The sequence below is a fragment of the Agelaius tricolor genome, unplaced genomic scaffold (genome assembly GCF_023055355.1).
Source record: "Agelaius tricolor isolate 1412-34295 unplaced genomic scaffold, bAgeTri1.0.p SCAF_13, whole genome shotgun sequence".
Classification (NCBI taxonomy): Eukaryota; Metazoa; Chordata; class Aves; order Passeriformes; family Icteridae; genus Agelaius; species Agelaius tricolor.
In genome coordinates this window covers 6,877,333-6,894,955 of record NW_027269273.1, presented here as the reverse complement: position 1 = coordinate 6,894,955, position 17,623 = coordinate 6,877,333, and positions in this window count along the sequence as shown.

Here is a 17,623-nt window from a genome sequence, read left to right as displayed (position 1 = left end):
TAGCATTTAGTTTAGACAGCTTCCTACCTTATTTTCCCTTACTCTAGCATGTGCTCCCTCCCAGTCATTGCAAGCACAAATGTCATCTTTGGGAGAGGGACTTGGAATCCTTCTTCTTGTGTTTCAGAATGCATAATAAAAGGAACTGAGGAAGAGGGCAATGGTCAAAGCAAGAACATTTTCTCCTCCTTGAAAAAAATGCCTATTTTCCATCAGCATGCATAAGACATTTGGATAATGTCTTAAAAACATACTTTAACTTGAATAGGCCAGGCCAGGTTAAGCTGCACTAAATGACCACTTGCAGGTCCCTTCCAACTAAAATAGCAGTAGCTTTTCTTTCTTCTCAGTAGCAATATGATTTTTTTTTGCATTCCTATTGCAAGAAACGTTCTTTATTTACTTAATCAATGCAATGCAACCATCTCCAGCCCAGCCTGGCCCCACATGGGGTGGGCAGAGGCTGCCCTTAGGCATCACCCAATCTCACTGTGAATATGACCCCTGGCAGACAGATGAGCTGCAAACCAAGTCTTTAATGACTAAACAGGAATGAGGAGTGTAGGAGAGGGCAGGGGCTGGGGGTCTGGAGCAGGTCACTGCCTCAGGGTGGCTTCTGGCCTGGGTGCCGCGTCACCGCCGCCGCCTCTTCCTGGCTGGCGGCGCCGTGCTCCTGTGGGAAGGTCTCTTAGCTTGTGGGGGTGCTGCCTGCTGAGGGGCTCTTGGCCTGGCTGCTGCCAGCTCCCTTGTTTTGGGGTTCACACAGATAGTGATGACACTCTGTGGCTGCCTCTGCAGTGCCTGCTCCTCCACCTGGGCCACGTGGAGTGAGTGAGGCTGGGAGGCAGTGGGTGGGCTGGCAGAGGGGGTCAGGTTGGGGATGGCAGGAATGGAAGGGATGGCATCCTGGCTGTTCCTTTGCTGTGCCTCCATCACTGGCTCCTTGGGATGGTCATCTTCCAGCAGGCATTCGCAGAATTCAATGAACTCATCGAGGTCCTCAGCTGTCAAGCTGGGGACATTGGCAGCCAAGATGGTGTCCTCATTGTCCCCTTGCTGTGCCAACTCTGCTTGCTTGTCAAGGCAGCCACTGTCCTCCAGGTACTCAGAGAGCTCTTCCAGGAGAGCATCCAAGGTGGAGCTGTTGGGGCTGTTGAGGTCGGTGTCCTCGGTCACCACAGCGTCAGGCCAGCCAAACAGATGGCTGTTGGTGCTGTCCCCTGCCTGCTCAGGAGTGGCCTCTGTGGTGGCACTTGGTTCCTCTCCAGACAGATCCGTGCTCACCTCTTCTGAAAATGGAACCACAAGAGATTGAAGCTTTCCTCAGCTTGTCTGCTGGTGCGTGGGCTTTGCCACCCCCCAAAACTTACCTTCAGGCTCCATCGTAGTTGGGGCAGCTGGTAGAGCCAGGGCAGGTTGATGGTGGATGTGGAACACACTAGAGCCTAAGGGGTAAAGGGCCTCTTCGTGCACCACAGCTCTCGGCTGGTTGGGCAGCAATGTCCCCATCACCATCTGCTGTACCCAGCCATAGGCAGGGGGACAAAGAGCAGCCCCGAGGGGCAGCTGCACCAGCTGGGGAAGATGCACCACAGAGGGAAGATGGAATACCTGCCCCAGTGTCCCTGGGAACCCCTGCCTGCTGGTGGTGACTGGGACCAGCTGGTGGGAGGCAGTTTGGAGCTGGACAGGCCCAGAGGACAGTGGCAGCCTGGGGACAGAAGGCAGGTCCCAGGCAGCTCCCAGGGAAGGGAAGCTCACACCAGGCACCTTCACCAGTGTCACCTGGAGAGGGAACCTCTCTGTTGGGGGAAGCAGAGAGGGGTGATGGGGTGAGATACTGGCAGGCAGAGCTGACTGGGGGTACCTGGAGGGCAGCAGCCCCAGGAGGAGCAGGACCCTGCTGCTGTACCTGCCATGATGCCTGGGCAGCCTGGGGGTTCCTTGGGACAAACACCACTCGTGGGTTCTGTTGCCAAGGCAACTGTTGGGGCCAAGTGTTCTGGGGTTCCATTGCCATAGTTGTTCCCACCAATGCCAGCATGGTGATGGAATGAGAGCTGCTCCCCCCTTAGTGCCCACAGCCTCCAGCCTGATGGTGACAGCAGGACACGTGGGTGTGCTCTGGCACGGCCAGGAGCCCCCTGTTCCCTGCCAGGCCTGTCCCCAAGGCCAGCACCAAAACTGCCATCAGCTCTGGAACAGCCTCCCAGGAATGCCCCGTTGTTCCCAAAGGGAACTGCTCCCCATGGGACTGCCCAGGCCCCCTCTGGGCCTGGCACAGGGAGAGCTGCCCCTTGCCCACTCACCTGCTGGGGCTCCATGGGCCGTTCTGGCAGTTGCCAGGTTCCAGTTCCACATCCAAGGCAGTTGGAGAGCCCTGCCCTGGCCCCAGGGCCTGTCACCCCAAACACCCATGGGCACCATCCTGCTGCTGCTGCAATGTGGAAATGGCTCCAGGCCCACTGAGGGCACCCAAGAGCTTCCAAACCAGTCCCTCCTTCCCCTGCTGGGCTTCACATGGGGCTGACGCAGGGCTGGGTTTGTTCTTCACATGATCCTAAAGAGGATTTTCCTGTGGGAGCAGCTATCAGTATGGAATTGGTGGAGGGTACTGAGAGGAATGGGACCCAGGTCCAAACTCATTTCTGTCTGCTTTTCAGAGTGACTGAGCACAATTCTGCCTGAAGTAAAACACAGGCTTTGGTGGTCAATTGCTCTGAAGACAACCACAGCACTGGTAACAGCTCTCGTTATGTCCTAGGCTGCTGTTGTCAGAAATTGGGTTTAAAGTAGTGTGGAAAAGCATTTCAGCATCATCTTTCTGCAAACATTTGATCAAAATGTTGTGGTAGATTATGGCAAATTAAGTTCTGTTTTATTTATGTCTTAATTTCATACCTTTAATGGAATAAATTTTTAAATGGATCTCAAGGTTTAAATCACTCAAAGTGTGCGTCTTCACAGCCAGAATATAGTAGGTTTTTGGTCTGATCTGCCTTTTGAAAGAAATGGAGGATGAGCTGTAAAATACCTCGGGAAGTATAGATCATTTGGTTTTTTGCTCTTCTGGATGGTGCATTGGATAAATCCTGCAGTGGTTTGGTGCAGAAACCCAAGTTCAGGTTTCTGCTGTACCTCTGAACTTGGAAGATGGTTTGATGTTTTATTTCATGACAGGAAAGGCGTTTTGTCTGTTTGGTGGGGTGTGTTCCGGTGGGGTTTAAAAATGATTTAAGAGGAATAAAAAACTAGAATAAAAACACTTGTACCTTATTCAAGTGGCTACAGTAGTCTAGTCTAGGTCAGCTGCACATGCCAACTAGCAGGGCAGAGCCCCTGGAGTGCCTGGTGTGAGGATTACTGACTTCCTGGGAGCTCTGGGGTTTGTGTGCCAGGGATGCATCATGGTGGGGAGCTGCTCTGAAATCCTGCTTTGGGCTGCTGCCATGGCTGCTGAGAACTGCTGGGATTCTCAGTGTGCATGGCAGGGCAGCACCTGAGAGCAGCAGATCTCACTGCCAGCTGCTGCAGACTCTGCACAGCACTAGAACCAAATTCTTGGGAAATTGTGGTGACCACATCTTCTTAATAACTAATAGCTGTCTGTGCTTAATAGCTCCTAAGTGTCAAAACTTAGCTACTGAACACTTCCAAGTATACAGAGAAATGCAGAGACCATTTTGGAGGAGGGTTTGTGCCGCCATGTGTCTGTGGGTTTCCTAAATTTTATTTTCTTGGCTTTTGATTTTCATTTTGTTGGTTTTTTCTTACAGCCAAAGCTCTGTGAAAAAGGTCTGGAGCACAGGCCTTATGAGCAAAAGCTGGGGGAACTCAGCCTGGAGAAAAGGAGCTCAGGAGGGACCTTCTGGCTCTGCCTCACAGGAGGGGACAGTCAGGGGGGTTTGGGCTCTGCTGCCAGGGAACAGGGACAGGACAAGGGGGAACAGCCTCAAGCTGGGCCAGGGGAGGCTCAGGTTGAATATTAAGGAGTTTTTGTTCTTGTCATGAAGGCTGTAAAGCATTTGCATGGGCTGCCCAGGGCAGTGCTGGGGTCTGGAATGCTTGGATGTGGCACTTAGGGACATGGTGAGATGGTGAACACAGCGGTGCTGCTTGATGGTTGGATTTAATGACCTGAAAGGTCTTTTCCAGCCTTAAGGATTCTGTGATGATTCTAAAAGGATATTCAGTGCTCTCACAGTACAAAAGCAGTGCTTGGATGGTTTAGAGTTATTCTTGGAAACAATTCCTTTGATTTGTGGAGGTGAGGAGTGGCAAGTGCTCAAACATCTTTGAAACCCAAATCTGGCAGTTTGAATATCATTAGAAATTACTCTGATTTTCCAATATCTCATAATAAGTTCACTGGATTTCATAACTGACAGCACTGTAAAAGTCCATCATGGAAATACAACCTTGTAGGAACCCTCATCTATTGTTTCACTGAGTTCCATATCAAAATTCATAACTGTCAAAACCAACTGTGAACCTACAGTTCTTAAAACTTACTCTGACATCAGGTAGTGAGCCAAAATACATCCAAATGCCATATACTTTTTCTGGCAATGAAAGAAAGGCTGCCTGCTGCATTTTGCAAAGATCATCTTTGATGATGATGACCTCACAGTGAGATTGTGGATGTGTAAGAAATATTGGACTTTAGGATGTTGTTTCCTAGTGTTGAAAAAAGCAACAATGGCATAAAAACTGTATTTGAAGTGCTGCAGATTTTGGAGGAAAAGTAATGTTAAATTGTAAAGCAAGTTGATAAGAAAATTATGAAAATTTTTAACATCAGACTCTACAACACTATATTTAGATTGAGTTTATAACTTAGGATTTAGGAATGTGAGTCTAATTTTTATTTCCTACCTAGATCTCAGCCTTCTCTTCTATTCCAATGTTGGAATTGTTTAGGAGCCTCTAACAATTGCACAGCATCCTGTTTCAAAAGCTGAGCTTCTGGGCCAACTTGAGGAAGAGATTTGTCTGTGAAGCTGCAAAACAGATTGAATCAAGTCTCTCCTAAAGAGCAAAAAGAATACCCAGTCAAACAGCAGCAGGAAGTGGTGTTTAACAGCACATCATCAAGTTAGGCAAATTAAATATTTTATTCTTTTTTCCTCTTGCCTCTAGGAGGTTTTATTCTTCCCCTTTGTTTGCTTTCTCTGGTTCTTCTAGTCCTAAAACTTAATTTTTCATGTCAGTGTTAAAGGCTCTTTGTCACAGCTCTGATTCCATATTGTGTTCCAGATCATCTCTGTAACATTAAGGCAAACAATTCTAAATAGTGTAGAACAGTAGTGTGTAACCCCTTGTCTTACCAGAGTGGCCTTCACTGTGTTGTGGGGATTTAAGGTTTTGTAGCCTTGTAACAGTTAGCAGAGCAAGGCCCAAAGTGAAAACACTCACAAATAGAAAAGGGATAAAGGAAGTAAGTTATTTGGCAGAGATAATATTGTGTGTTGTTTGCAGATGGCTTCTAACAAGGAAAAAAGTGAGTAGCTTAAAGTTACAGCCTCCAGGTTTGCCTGCATCTTCTGAAAAGACAAATACTGTTGTGGTTCACTCAGCTGCAGATAGTTTTTTATTTGATTAATAAACTGCAGTGTATCCAGAACTCTGGTTCAAAGAACAAGCAAGCCAACCCCCCTCATCCCCCCCCAAACCCAAGCAAGCTGAGAGATTCATGAACAGTTGCCAGGAAACCATTTCTAATATATTTTTTTAAAATCTATTGTGATTTCTGCAAATATTTTGATTATTGCAGTGCCTGGATACTAGTTTTCTAAATGTAAATTTTATGCCTTAATTAGGCACCATTAAGCATTTTTCCCCAAACACACAGATTAAGAATTTCAATATGCTTTTCTAATTGCATTAAAAAGAAAAAGATCAAGCTGTAAAACTGCCTGGAGTCAGTTCTGTGTGTACCCACACATGTAGCTCTCATTAATGTCAGAATTAAGTGTAGAGGAGAAGAGAATTAAACCTGGGATGCACCTTATTAAAATGTGTGTAGGTGTTTAAACTTAAACCTGTACTGGTTGCTGGAGGAATGCTTGAAAAATAGGGTCTGGTGTAGATCCAAGGCACAATAATCATTTTCCAAACTCTCCATGTGTGGGATTCATCCTGCTTCCCTTCAGGCACATTCATGGGAGGCTGAACAAGTGCCTTTCATTTTCCATTGGGATGTGCCTGCCCAGGAACTGGAGCAGCACTGGCACAGCTGGTGTCACCTTGGCACCTTTGGGCAGGTGCCCTTGATGCCTTGAGAAGGCTGCCCTAGAACAGAGGCCAAACAGAGCTAAAGAGTGAAGCAGGGATTTATCAAAAGGCCTCCATGGATCCACCTTGGGCAGCACAAGAGCCCAGCCAGGGCTGCACCCAAGGTGAACCAAAATGGGCACAAAATGGACACCTGGTCATGGGGTCTGTCACTGTGATCAGTTCTGCTCCATTTGCATCTTGGAGTTCACTGTCCAATTACAACTTTAGCTTTTGAAGTCCCATCCTGCTTGTTTTTCTCTCTTCAGTCCATGTTGTTTGTGCTCTTGGGCCTGAGATTTGGATAATTTGTCCTTGGTCCCCAGCTGGAGCAGGAATTGTTTTGTCTCCCTGCTCTGTGCAGAGAGCTCGCCATCCCTTACTGTGAATCTCAGAACTGCACACCAAAGCAGCACAGAATCTGAAAAATCTAAAAGAACATTGAGAACAATGATTTTTGGGTCAAGAAATCAGGCAAATACTCATAGAAAAGTGAAACAAGCCTTTATTTGTGTTCAGTATCTGGCCACAAGCTGTGTCTGGTAGCCAAGCTGGAGCGTTAGCCATGTCTGTTAGGCTTTGTCCAGTGCTTGTGTGTATCTCCAAACCACACCACTCATCTTAGAGTGGAAATCTAGCAATGCTAGTGTCTGAGGAGGCTGAACATGGAGTTGGGGACAAGAGCAGGAACAAAGAAATTGATGGATGACTCCAGTTTGTCCAGGGAAGAATTACTGTTACAGAGCAAGGGAGTGAGGGAAACAAAAGCTGGAGAACTAACCAGGAGAGTTTACTGTGGTAAAAGATATTGCAGGTGGTTTCAGGTTAATAAGCTTATTTAGTAGTCAAGGTGACCAAAAGTTGTTCACTTGGTAAATGGAGTAGTATTTGTCTGGTGCAGGTTTGAGTCCTGCTCTGTGAACATGTCTGGAAATGTGAAATACCATGACAGAGTTTTCTGAGGAACCAGGAACCTTCATTAAAGAAACATCAGTCCTGAAGAAAAGAATGGCAACCTGCCCAAAGCACAGCTTGGCAAGTGCTGGGATAGAGCCAGGCCAAGTGTTACCTGCACTTCTATATCACAGGGCAGCCAGTGCCTGCCCTGCCAGCTGCAGGCTTAGCTGGAACCTTTGTTCTGAGCTGGCTCTGCACCCACCCCACAGGATATCAGGATAGCCTGGAATGATGGAATTCCCAGTAACACTTGTGTCTTGGTGCAGAATGCTCCAGGGGAGCAGAGGTTTAATGCAGATTTGCCAGCTGCTGCAGCTGCTGTGTGGGATCCCTGTGGTTTGCACACTGTGTCTCAAGCTAGGAGTGGTGGCTGTGGCTCATTCCAGAGAAGCTGGGAGGAATAGCAGCTGGAAATCCACCTCCTTTGGAATAGTACAGGAATGATGTCTCAGTCTCATTGTGCAGATGTTGCCAGCCTGCCATGGGTATGGAAGGTTGTCAGTGGCAGCTCTGTGGGGTGGCAGCTGAGGGCTGCTCTGCTCTGCCCAGTGCTTGGGCCAGGCTGCAGAGAGGAGTGGTGCTGATAATGAGTTTCAGTGAAAAGGGTTCTGAATTCTTCTCTAGATTATGAAATACAGGGGCTGAGAACCTGCACAAGGCAGCTTTATTGTTTAATCAAATAAAGCTGTGCCCTTAAAAAAAAAGGAAGTGTAATTATTCATCCTTTTCTGTCTTGAAAAACCAAATTAGAGCAATTTTCAATAGATAGGGTTATTTCAGGCAGTTATAGGCAGGATCTTTTGTTAAATAAAATGTTAAAAAAGAGAAAATAACATCATTGTTAGGACTGTGACCTCCTCCCCCTCCATTCTTCTGCATGTTTGGAGGTGCCCTTTAATCAAACTCAAAAGACAGAGAATAAAGGAAGATTAAAGTACACTGTCATAGGACAATGCAAATTTCACACTTGTTTTAAGTGGAGCTAGCACAAAATGTGGATATTTCCAGTTTCATAATGAAAAATATTTTGAAATCTTTGGTGGATATAAATAGCATCTAACTTTTTGTGTTAGACCTTGCTGAGGTACCACCACCATTGCTTTTCACATCACCATGCAAATGATGGAATTAGCAACCTGTTAACTTGCTGCCTTTCAAATGCATTTAATTATTCCATTTTGGTATGCCAGTGTTTGATGCTGATGCTTTAAATAGTAGTGGACACATTTTGTGTTGTTTCCCTTCAGGTCATTAGCATTTAATCTAATTGCAAGTACATATAGGACTGACATTTATTTGCCATGGCAAATTTAAGCTGTCTGTTGCCCCATTTTTTCTTTTATTAACAAGGAACCAAAATAGTCTTAAAAAAGGATCCATAAACCAGTAAAGCTTACTGTTAGCAAAGTCTCCCATGGCTTCAACAAGTTATTGTTATTTATAAAGCAAAGCAGACCATCAAATCATCTTTTTCCCCTTCAGTTTAAAGTGCAGTTAAGTAATGCAGTAAATATTAAATCCATTGATGTATGCTTTACATTTTATCATATTCAAAGTGATCCATGCACAATTAGGTTTGTTTGAATTAAAGCCTAAGAATTATCATGTTCATTTAAATGCCATACTGTCTATTAGGGAAAAAAAAATCAGAGACAACCCAACGTTTTCTCATTCTTTCTATGTAGTTAATTTAATGCCTAATAAAGTTATATGTTTTTCTAATTTTTACAAATAGCAATTTATGACTTAGACCCTATGTTTGCTCACTGAGCTGAAGCAAGCCTGGAAATGGATCCCTGGAAGTAGAAGATGAAGTTTTCTATAATTTTAAAATGCTTTAAAATGCCAGTTTATTTGTTTATTATCTAAACAATCAGCTGAGTCAGCTGTCTGTTAGTTAATTTGGTAAAACAAGTGACCATGGTTTGCTGCAGGCTGATTTTGGGAACCCAGGACTTGGTGTTTGGGAGCACTGTCAGACCTTGTGACTGAGGCCTTAAGTTTGAGCTTTTCTATTTTTTAGATTCTGTGCTGCTTTAGTGTGCAGTTCTGAGCTTCACACTAAGGGATGGTGAGCTCTGTGCACAGAGCAGGGAGACAAAACAATTCCTGCTCCAGCTGGGGACCAAGGACAAATGATCCAAATCTCAGGCCCAAGAGCACAAACAATGTGGGCTGAAGAGACAAAAACCAGAAGGATGGGACATCATAAGCTAAAGCTGTAATGGGACAATGAACTGCAAGATGCAAATGGAGCAGAACTGATCCCAGTGACAGACCCCATGACCAGGTGTCCATTTTGTGCCCATTTTGGTTCATCTTGGGTGCAGCCCTGGCTGGGCTCTTGTGCTGCCCAAGGTGGATCCATGGAGGAGATCCTTTTAATACATCCCTACTTTATTCTTTAGCTGTGTTTGGCCTCTGTTCTAGGGCAGCCTTCTCAAGGCATCAGATCTGGTGACCAGGAAGGGACAGAAGGCATCTGGAAAAGCCCCTGGACCACAGGAACACCCAGCTGGTTTGTGCAGCCTGGGTTCTGCTGGGTTCAAGGGGATTGAGGATCCTTGGGGCTCAGCAGGGACAAATCTGGGCCAGGACTGGCCAGTGTCATGGCTGGCAGGTACCTGTGGAGGGTCACACCCCTGCCGTGCTCCAGGGGATTGAGTTCCAAACACAAGCACTGCCAGGGTGAGGCTCTGGCCCCAGGAGTGCCCCAGGCATTATGCCCAAGAACCAAGTGTGTGCTGGCTCCATAGCCAAACTGGCTTGCACACACGTGGTTCCTTGTATGAACAACTCCAATTCCAAGGGAAGTCTCATTCCCTCCAGGAAATAAGTGTTTTTCAGAACACATGTGTGTTTCAGAACAAATATGTGTTTTTCAGGAGATGATGCAGTGCAGCTTTGAACATGGTCACAGGAGAGGAGGGGAAATAGAGGCAATTCTATTTTTTAACCTTGTGGGCTGATCACCAGTTCTGTTTCTTCCTCAGTTATTTAAGTTACTTGTGAAATTGGAAAGCCTGGGGAGATTATGGGATCAACATTTGTGCATCAATTTTGTAAACAATTTTAAACAGAATAACATGCTGCATGTTCCAGTGCTCTCAGTTGCTGGTTTTAAATTCTTTTGCCTCTGTTTTAACAGTAAAATCTTTTCTGAGAAAGGAATTAAGTAGTATTTGGCAAAAATGTAGTGAGGGATTCTCTTCACCCCTCGTCCCAGTTTGTTTCCTGAGAAATTTCCCTGTTAATCATGACACAAGAGAATGAGATTTACCCTTAATAAAAACCAGATTCATTGCCCTGTTATGTTGGTATCTTCACCACAGATATAATTTATTATTTTTCTTGCAAAAACAAAAGAACCATGTTTTTCTTCTAAAATAAACTGACAAAATAGCTTTCCATAAATAGAAAGGGCATTTAGAGCTGTTTGTTTAAACTTACACAGCAAAAGAGAGACGAATCCATCTAATCTTTTGGCAATTCAAAATGAACGTTACATTAATTAGAAAAATTTCTCAAATGAATTATTCTGAGATTGAAATAATGATCTGTACTAAAGTATTCCTTTAAAAAATGTATGTATTTTAGATTACTTAATGTATTTTTAATAGACCGTATTCTAAAAATATAAAAAAGCACATAATATCTGGGAGAACTGAGACATTGCCATTTATTCCCATTTCTCTGCTACAGAGTATCTGAGAATTTGTGAGGTGCATTGTGCATTATTTACCCTGGTTTCAGACACTGTATTTTGGTCATTACTCCATCCCTGTATTCTGGTCCATTCTGAAGGTTGTATCCAACAGGAGGTGGTGCCAGCTGTCAGGTTCATTCAGAAGTTCTAGCAGGATGTGTGCTACCAAGAAATGTGGGAAAGGGAGGTAATTTCCCTACATCTGATACTGTCAGGAGTTTGGTATCTGTTAATTTCAACTCCATGTGGAAATAACAACACATTAGCTTGACTAAAACTCTTGCCTAAGTCCTTCTTTAAGAAAATACATGATAAAAATAGCATGACTAACATCATAATTGGGAATTTCTGCTCACATTTCATGAAAGGAGAAATACAGCCATTTAATAGACTGTGACCTTTAAGAAGTACAAAATACTGCTTGAGGCAGCACTGCTGTCCTTCTGACCCTTACATGCAGCCCTTTTTTTAATTTATGGATGAGGGTCCTGGGAGGAGACACCCAGGTGCTGCTTGGGAATGTCCCCACTATTGTCACTGTCATGATTTGTAACTGTGGATGGATCTCTCCAGTGTCCAATTCCTTGTGAACCCAGTTGTGTTTCTGCCTTTCCCCCCACCATGCTGTGACAAAGATTTTATGATTTTAATTGTGTGATATGAAAAAGTAGTTCATTTTATTTCTGCTCCTAGTGGTAACAGTGGGTGTTTATAGCTCTTGTATCTTGAGAAATAGCAAATAATGATTTTCTGTTCACCTTGTGTCCACTGCCATAATTTTCTTGGCCTGTATATTATTCCTCATTGTCTTCACTCATGTTAGAGGGACAAAATTTATCTAGTTGCTCCCAGACCTGCATTTGTCCCATTCCTGTCCACGTGGGCTGTCTCTACCTTATTTCAGCTTTTCTCAGTCTGCTCTGAACACGACAGTGATGCCAACCTCGTGCCTCTCCCTGCAGTGCCAAAAAGGATGGGGTTTTCCAAGGTCTCCTCACTGGAATGGGGTCAGTTTTGCTCAGACAAATGGCAAGCTTGCTGCAAAAGGAGCTTGCCAATTTACCAAACAACTTGTGGGTTTAGACCAGTGTTACTGAATGGCTCCAGGTGGCAGAAAATGGCCTTTCCTGGGCTAAACCATCCAGTTGTGATTTTTATTTTCTTTTGTAAGCTGAATGGATGGAGAGGAGGGACCACTAGACTGGGAGAGTGATAGCTAATGTTGAGGAAAAACAGGTTTATGTGAATTATTTTGGAGGAGGGCCTCTCGTTTGCTAATGTTGAGGGCCAGAATTGCAAATCTGTTCATTAAATACAAGTAGGGCCCAACTTTCTGCTCTGAGGAAAATGTCTGAAGCAGTAGCATGTCTTCTCTGATCCTTGGGAGCAGAAAGCAGAGCAAGTTGGCTCCCAATTCTCAGAGATATTTGATATAACTGTTTCCTAGGACAGTTTATTGAGGTTGATCTAGTCCATTAAGGTTTCATTCCATTCTTTTGCAACTTTTTTTCAACCCAATCCCTATACTAACCTTAGCAATTCAAGGATCAAAATTTTCAGAAGGTAATCCTATTTGACTTCTGATAATGCCATGTTGAGGCACATGGTGCAGTAAAGGCTTGTAGGAAAGTGGCATGGAATAACTGCATTTACTCTCTGGGATTATGTGCAGGATGCTCTTAGAGTATGGGCTTTAAAATGGGAAGCCTTTAATGTTGAATGGCCCTTGTAAGAACAGTTTACAGATCTGAAATTAGATTTTTCAGGAAAATAACCACATAAAAGCTTTTTTTTCAATATCACTCTTCCCTCAAAAAGGGAGTGAAAAAAGGCAATTTCTCTCCCTTCTGTATTTTAAGTCAAATGATAAGTCACAAAGAACTTAATTAGCAGCAGTACATGTGAGACAGGGACCATAGGCTCAATTTCCATAATTTCCAGACAGCATTATCCGTATGGAAAGAGGTAACACCACACTCTTCAGTGGAGCTGGAGCACAAAACAAGACAAGAAATTTTCTCCTTTTATTCCAACTCCAAGGTCTAGTGATCTCCCTCTAAGCTCTATAAAATAATTTAATTTAAAAATATGTATGTTTTACTCAATTCCTATGCTACCTAAGAAACAAGTGATGTAAATAGCATATTTTTTGAAATTAAAAGATTAACCTGGTGGGCTGGCTTGATGCTGTGTTGTGTCCCAGCTGCAGTGCAGGGCAGTTGTGTCATTCATGGGCAGGTGTGTGGCCATGCAAATAATTAAAGAAATTCCTTGGGACCTGCAGGTGTGGGGGTCAGACTTTTGAGCTCTCAGTTCATATAGAAATGTTTTTGTGTTAAACCATTGAGCCTTAAATGCTGCACAGAGCATGCAGTGAGATGGAAAATCTCCTCAGGCCACAGCATGGACTCAATGAGACTTTTAAAAGTCTCCTTATTTAGATAAAAAATATTTTGAGATTTCAGTAATCTGATATTGCTGTAAATTTACCAACAGCTGCTGTAATCTCTCATTCTAATGACACTTAATCAATTTTCTCTCTCATGCAGAGGAGCAGAATTATTGAGGTGTAAATGCTTGTTATTTATAAACAGCTCAGTGTGTCACAAATTCTCTTGCTGATTTAACATACATCCCTCATCCTAGGCTCTCCTGGCTAGTGATTTGGGAAAGAAGAAATAATCAGGAGCCATATCCCATTTCTTCAGTGTTTTCTACACTGATGTGGTCTCAGCCAGCATTTCTGTCCTGATGGACATTCATCCCCTGTTATCTTCCTCTGAACTTAGTTGTGTCTGTGATATTTCCTAATAACATTTAATTAAAGCCTGATGGGCATTCACTTGCTGAACTTCTCATACTTTCCAACAAATGACCTTTTTTCTGTCTTCTTTCTCCACTCTGTTGAGTTATGATTCTCAAAATAATTCCTGTGGGCATTTAATATAGATGCTGACCATATATGTGTGTAGGGGAGACCTCATAGGAATATTCTAAACATTTGTATCTTCTTATGTCCCAGCCTCTCATAATTTGTCACCAAGTGACTTCCTGAGGCAGAGGCAACAGTTTGATACCTATGAATCCTTGGGTGGGTTTTACTTGCCTGACTAACTTTGTAGAAGGTTCGTGGTCCAGAGGTGAGGACCCAGTCACCTGGTGTGACATGGACCCGCATTTCCTTTTGTTTCTCCTGAACTGTGGCTTAACTGGGTACCTACCTCTTCCTTCTTGCATTGGAAGAGGCTGTGATCAGCAATTCCCTCATTTTCTCCACAGTAATTGGAGTTTCTCAAATGTAATTCGAGATAACTGCAGAGTTAGCGTTTTTACTTTGAATATCGTTGGATTTACCTCATTTCCAGAAGTATATTTTTTAGAGACTTGTTCTCTAAAATTTGCAATTTTTAAAAACCAATGGTTAAATATCTATGTGTATGTACATATAATCCTGCTTCAAAGGAAAGCAGCTATGTATTTCAGAGTAGGAGACATGGATTTGTTGTGTGATGTTTCAGAAATAAGCACCCAGTAGTTTAGAATAAATCTATTTGTCATTACAAGACTTAATGAGTAAAGAAAAATGCTGTGAGTCATAGGTGTGGATTCCTCTTATGTTAGTCTTACTAAATTATTTTCTGACTTAATATTAGTCTTCATAATAATAATACTCTTTATCTAAGCATTAGATAAAATGGAAAAATCTCTTTTTGATTGCAATTTTGGCCTCTCAAGTTGCTGATATGTATAAATTATTTTTTATTAACTAAACAGTGCTTTGAAAAATGAGCTATATGGCATATTCTTACTTCAAAATTTGCATTCTCTTCCCTAGTTATTACACTGAGAGTGATGTTTGTGCTTTTTGATTTCCTAAGTAGTTTCTAGGTAACTTCATTGTTCCAATTACCAGCTCTTTGTCATATAATCAAATCTAAATGGGAAAAAAGCGACCAGGGAAGAGAAAAGGGATGACTGGAAGCTGACTAACTATTAGTTCTGGTTCCAAAATCTCTTTTGATTAATTTTTCATTACTTAATTAGTAAAGAAGGACTAGGCAAGATAAAAGTGTAATATTTTTTCCTGGGTATTAATTCATCTTATAGGGCTTTGCAGCTCATCTCCTTGAAATATGTTACTTATGGCTCTTTTCTCACTTTTTAAAAAAAAAAATTTATTATTATTATTTTGCAGGTCTCTGCTGTATTTTTAAGCTTGCCTTCACTTTCTTGTAAAAATTTTCTCCCTGTTCCCCAGCAAAACATGGGGAAAAAGTGGACTTCATGGCTTTTCAAAATAATAAAATCTTTGCAATCTGAAGTGTGAGCCCAGTCAGTGAACAATGTTTTGCTCTTAAAAAATGGGGGAAAAAAGGACTATTGCCCTGCATTTCTTTCAGTATTTCTGTTTCCTGAAGTGTGGACATTCCTTATGACTGGCCAGCTTTCTTTTTCTTTGAAGTGGAACATGTCTTGGTTTCTATTTTTTCCTCTCAAAGTGCTCACCCTGCTTTTTGGTGTGTCCCTGAATTCAGAAGCAGTACTGGGGAATGGCAGAGTGCAAAGCTGACACACAGAAATGGGGAGTTCTTGGAGTTTTCTAGAAAAAGCAGCCTTTGAGGTGTCCTTCAAATACCCCTCCCTCACCAGCTGCACATGCAGAGCCTGTCACTCCAAATCCACAGTGCTGAGCCTGGAATAAACAAATGTGTGTTTCCTGAGGTGGGTGCATGTCCATACTGGCTTTGGCACCTTCTCTGTGAGTTGTTAACTGGTCATGCTGTTTCTGCAGCATCTTGTAATTGATAGCACAATTTAGAGAGTACATTATACCAATTATAAGGAATGATATTTTTGTTTGATCAAATAATGTTTGCTGCATATAACTCAGAAGCTGTGAAAAATTCGATTCTAGTACTAAACCATTAAAGCTTGGTGTAGAATGATCTTTAGTAATTCATTTTTAGATAATTTTTCCCTTCAACTGCTCAACCGGTGGAAAAATGATGGCATAAAAGAGAGTTATGATTATTGTGTAATAAAATGCTTTAAATTGTGGGATTTAAAAAGTGGCAGTTGCAATAAAGATCAGAAAATAGCAAGGGCTGAGAGCAGTGAGGAGAACTGGGAGAAGAGTGAAAAGGACTCCTGGCTGAGAGTGGCTAACCAGGCTGGCTCTTGGCACTGGGAGGTGCTGGGAGGAGCTGTCCCTGCTGTCACCCTGTGGGCCCAGGAGCAGCAGCAAAGCCACCCCTGAGTGCTGCTCTTCCCATGGGACAGGATCTGTTGGCTTTGTGCTCTCTGCTCAGGGACCAGGCTGGTTTGGCCACCTGTGGATGCACAGAGGTGAACAATGAGCTGTGCTGGTGTGACAAGCCAGGGCATCCCCAGTGCACTGAGCCCTTCCCAAAATCCAGCCAGAGGCCCCACTGAGGAATAGGAGGCACAAGAAAGTAGAGTTTCAAGATGAAGTCTATAAAATGGTCCATGGAAGCAACATACATACCTTAAAATCTGAATAATTGATTAATAGGACTTTAAATTACTGCTTTAAAAGGAAGTTACAATAGCTTTTTAAAAAATAATATCAATATTTAGGAAAAGGTACTGCATAGCCAAAGGACTGCAAGCTGGTTAGTAAATTAATTCCCCATAGTCATCCTGGTGAGGTTGTGTGCCAGTCCTTATGCCTGCCAAGAAAGATACCCATATTTTCCATTCTTCTGTTTGTGTTTTTTGTCTTGGGTCTGTCTGTTCAGTTAGGCCTCTACATTTCTCTTTGCTATGAGCCAGCTCAGTCTGCAGTACCATTGTTCTGCTGGGGGCTGTTCCAAAGCCTTGCTGGAGATTCCTAAACAAAGCCCAATGAACATTGGAACTGGTGGAACCATGTCCAGAGCCTCCCTTCTCCAGGCTGAACAGCCCTAAATCTCAAAATAACAGATCTTTCATTTTTGAACCTCTCCAGGCCTTAATTCTCTTTATTTTCAACACTTCCATCACACCCCTAGCCTGCCCAAGGACAAAATTTGAGCTGTTTTGCTTCATCTTGTGGACCCAGTGGCTGAAGATCATCAGGTCCTTTTTTCTTCCTCAGTGCAAAGACAGTGAAATAAGGGGGGAAATCAGAAGTTTTAAGTTAAATATTTACAGAAGAGTAATTATGAATTAAGATGAATTTGCCTTCAGCTCTTATTCTCTCTAGCTTTATAGCATTTTCTTCCCATTTCTCCTTTAAGAAAAGTTCCAGACTTATCTTCCCTCACTCATCTGATACTCAAATTGCAATTCTTTCAGAATCTTGAGACCTTGTGTAAAAATTTTGGATTTTGGAAATGATTTCTACTTGCTAAAAAGGAGCATTGAATAACCAAATCAGCAAATACAATGTGGAGAGTAAACAAGTTACAAGATGTTGTAAATTGACTTAAGTCCTGATTCTGCAGTAATTTACATGTGTACTGTTTAATTTTGTTAGACCAATATTTTACTGAAACTTGATAATAAAATAATCTACTTGGCTGAAAAATTACTGGGAATGGACTTCTCTCTGTTAATGTTTCTCAAAAAAAAAAGTTTTTAATCTAAAACAAAAAGCAGCAATGCCAAGATAACATTTCTCACTGAGTGTCTGTGCTCCCCATTTGCTCAGGACAGTTGAATGTGCAATAAAATAGCTAAAGTATC